The sequence below is a fragment of the Onychomys torridus genome, chromosome 14, assembly GCF_903995425.1.
Source record: "Onychomys torridus chromosome 14, mOncTor1.1, whole genome shotgun sequence".
NCBI lineage: Eukaryota > Metazoa > Chordata > Mammalia > Rodentia > Cricetidae > Onychomys > Onychomys torridus.
This window is the reverse complement of record NC_050456.1, coordinates 76,042,234-76,046,705: the sequence shown is the minus strand read 5'-3', so window position 1 is coordinate 76,046,705 and position 4,472 is coordinate 76,042,234.

Sequence of the window (4,472 nt, the reverse complement as noted above, 5' to 3'; positions counted from 1 at the left end):
TCCACCCAAACAAATAAGAATATACCTTCTTCTCAGAAACCCTTGGAAACTTCTCTAAAATCGACCACATACTTGGCCACAAAGCAAATCTCAACAGATACAAAACAATTGGGATAACCTCCTGTGTTCTATCAGACCACCATGGTTTAAAGTTAGATTTCAACAACAACAACAACAACAAAAAAACTACAGAAATCGTACAATCTCATGGAAACTGAATACTGCTCAACTGAATAACCAATGGGTTAAGGAAGAAATAAAGAAAGAAATTAAAGACTTCCTAGAGATCAATGAAAATGAATACACCACATAACCAAACTTATGGGATACTATGAAAGCAGTGCTAAGAGGGAAATTCATAGCACTAAATACCCACATAAAGAAGCTGGAGAAATCTCACACTAGTGACTTGACAGCACACCTGAAAGCCCTTGAACAGGAAGAAGCAAATTCTCCCAGGAGGAACAGACACCAGGAAATAATCAAATTGAGAGCTGAAATCAATAAAATAGAAATAAAGAGAACAATACAAAAAATTAATGAAAGAAAGAGTTGGTTCTTTGAGAAAATCAACAAAATAGACAAGCCCTTATCCAAACTAACCAAAAGACAGAGAGAGGGAGCATTCAAATTAACAAAATCAGAAATGAAAAGGGGGACATAACAGCAGACAATGAGGAAATCCAGAGAATCATCAGGTCATACTTCAAAAACCTCTTCTCCACAAAACTGGAAAATCTAAAAGAAATGGATAATTTTCTGGATAGGTACCCCATACATAAGTTAAATCAAGACCAGATTAAACCATTTAAATAGTCCAAAAACCCCTAAGGAAAGAGAATCAGTCATTAAAAGTCTTCCAACCAAAAAAAGCCCAGGACCAGATGGTTTCAGTGCAGAATTCTACCAGATCTTCAAAGAAGACTAATACCAATACTCTTTCAATTGTTCCACACAATAGAAGCAGAAAGAATATTACCAAACTCCTTCTATGAGGCTACAATTACCCTGATTCCTAAACCAAACAAAGATGCAACAAAGAAAGAGAACTACAGACTGATCTCCCTCATGAACATTGATGCAAAAATACACAATAAAATACTGGCAAACAGAGTCCAAGAACACAGCAAAACAATTATCCACCATGATCAAGAAGGCTTCATCACAGGGATGCAAAGGTGGTTCAACATACGAAAGTCCGTCAATGTAATACACCATATAAACAAACTCAAAGAAAAAAACCACATGATCATCTCACTAGATGCAGAAAAGGCATTTGACAAAATCCAACACCCCTTCATGATAAAGGTCTTGGAGTGATCAGGAATACAGGGAACATACTTAAACATAATAAAGGCAATCTACAGCAAGCCAACAGCCAACATCAAATGAAATGGAGAGAAACTCAAAGCAATACCACTAAAATCAGGAACAAGGCAAGGCTGTGCCCTCTCCCCATACTTACTCAATATAGTACTTGAAGTTCTAGTCAGAGCTATATAAGACAACATAAGGAGATTAAGGGGATACAAATTGGAAAGGAAGAAGTCAAGCTCTCCTTATTTGCAGATGACATGATAGTATACATGAGTGACCCCAAAAATTCTACCAAGGAACTGATACAGCTTATAAACACCTTCAGCAACATAGCAGGATACAAGATCAACTCAAAAAAATCAGTAGCCCTCCTATATACAATAGACAAACAGGATGAGAAGGAAATCAGTGATACATCACCCTTTACAATAGCCACAAATGATATAAAATACCTTGGGGTTACTCTAACTAAGCATGTGAAGGACCTATGTGACAAGGACTTTAAGTCCCTGAAAAAAGAAATTAAAGATGTCAGAAAATGGAAAGATCTCCCATGATCATGGGTAGGCAGGATTAACATAGTAAAAGTGGTGATCTTACCAAAAACAATCTATAGATTCAATGCAATCCCCATCAAATTACCAACACAATTCTTCACAGACTTGGAAAGAATAATACTCAACTTCATATGGAAAAACAAAAAACCCAGGACAGCCAAAAGCATCCTGTACAATTAAACAACCTCTGGAGGCATCACAATGCCCGGACCTCAAGCTCTACTATAGAGCTACCCTAATAAAAACAGCTTGGTACTGGCATAAAAACTGACATGTGGACCAACGGAATATAATTGAAGACCCTGACATTAACCTGCACACCTATGAACATATAATTTTTTGACAAAGAAGCCAAAAATGTACAATGGAAAAAAGAATGCATCTTCAACAAATGGTGCTGGCATAACTGGATGTCAATGTGTAGAAGGCTGCAAATAGATCCACATCTGTCACCATGCACAAAACTTAAGTCCAAGTGAATCAAAGACCTCAGCATAAATCCAGTTACTCTGAACCTGATAGAAGAGAAAGTAGGAAGTAGTTTTGAGCCATTAGCACCGGAGATCACTTTCTAAATGTAACACCAGTAACACAGACACTGAGAGAAACAATCAATCAATGGGACCTGTTGGAACTGAGAAGCTTTTGTAGAGCAAAGGACATGGTCAAAAATACAAAGTGACAGCCTACAGAATGGGAAAAGGTCTTCACCAACCCCACATCTCACAGAGGGCTGATATCCAGAATAGATAAAGAATTCAAGTAATTAGACATCAAAATGCCCAACAGTCCAATTAAGAAATAGGCTATAGAACTAAACAGAGAATTCTCAACAGAGGAAGCTCAAATGGCTGAAAGACATCTAAGGAATTGCTCAACATCCGTAATTATCCGGGTAATGCAAATCAAAATGACTCTGAGATACTACCTTACACCTGTCAGAATGGCTAAGATCAAAAACACAAAAGACAGCTTATGCTGGAGATGATGTGGAGCAAGGGGAACTCTCCTCCACTGCTGGTGGGAATGCAAGCTTGTACAGCCACTTTGGAAATCAATATGGTGCTTCCTTAGAAAATTGGGAATCCATCTCCCCCAAGACCCAGCTGTAGCACTCTTGGGCATATACCCAAGGAATGCTCAATCATACCACAAGGGCATTTGCTCAGCTACATTCATATCAGCATTGTTTGTAAATAGCCAGAACCTGGAAACAACCTAGATGCCCTTCAACTGAAGAATGGATAAAGAAAATATGGTACATATACACAATGGAGTACTACTCAGCAGATAAAAACAATGACATCATGAGGTGTGCAGGCAAATGGATGGATCTAGAAAAAATCATCCTGAGTGAGGTAACCCAGACTCAGAAGGACAAACATGGTATGTGCTTACTCATAGGAGGATCCTAGATGTAAAACAAAGATGACTAGACTGCTACACAACTCCAGGTGGCTACCTAGAAAACGGGACCCTAGGAAAGACACAGGGATCACCCAATGACAGAGAAATGGATGAGATCTACATGAACAACCTGGATGACAGTGGGAGTAATGAAGGGCAAGATTTGAGGGAAAGAAAGCCTAGGGGAGCAGGAGATCCCAGCTGTATCAAGAACAGAAAGGGAGAACAGGGAATAACAGACAATGATAAATGAGGACCTCATGAGAACAGGAAGAAGCAAAGTGCTAGAGAGGTTCCCAGAAATCCACAATGATACATCCACTGTAGACTCCTGGCAATGGTCGAGAGAAAGCCTGATCTGACCTAGTCTGGTAATCAGATAGCCAAACACCCTAATGGTTGTGCTGGAACTCTCATCCAATAACTGATGGAAGTGGATGCAGAGATCCTTGGCCAGGCCCCAGGTGGAGCTCCAGGAGTCCAGTTGTGGAGATAGAGGAGGGAATATAAGAGTGTGAATTGTTGAGACCAATATTGGAGAGGTACAGGGACAAATAGCCAAACTAATGGAAACACATGAATTATGAACCAAAAGCTGTGGAGCCCCCAACTGGATCAGGCCCTCTGGATAAGTGAGACAATTGAATAGCTTGAACTGTTTGGGAGGCACCCAGGCAGTGGGACTCGGACCTATCCTTAGTGCATGAGCTGGCTCTTTGGAACCTTGGGCTTACACAGGGACACTTTGCTCAGCCTTGAAGGAGGGGTTGGACCTGCCTGTACTGAATCCACCAGTTTGAATTGAATTCCCAGGGGAGTCTTGGCCCTGGTGGAGATGGGAATGGAGGGGAGAGGCTGGGAGGAAGGTTGGGTCAGGGGCGGGAGTGGGGAGGACAGGGGAACCTATGGCTGATGTGTAAAATTAAAACACAAATATAATAAATAATAAAAGGAGAAAAATATTAAAACATAAAAAAAATTTATACCTTAAGAAAAGTTTTAAATAATCAAAATAGAACCAAAGAATTATGAAATTAGTGGCAATAGAATAGTCCCTTAATTTTGGTTTTCTTCTGTCACATATCTGATGGCTCTTTGGACATGATACAGAGATTTTGCAGTTCCTTTTAACAAGCATTTTTGGGTTTTGAGAAGAATAGAGTGATGCTCCAACTCCAAAGCCAGCTTAAT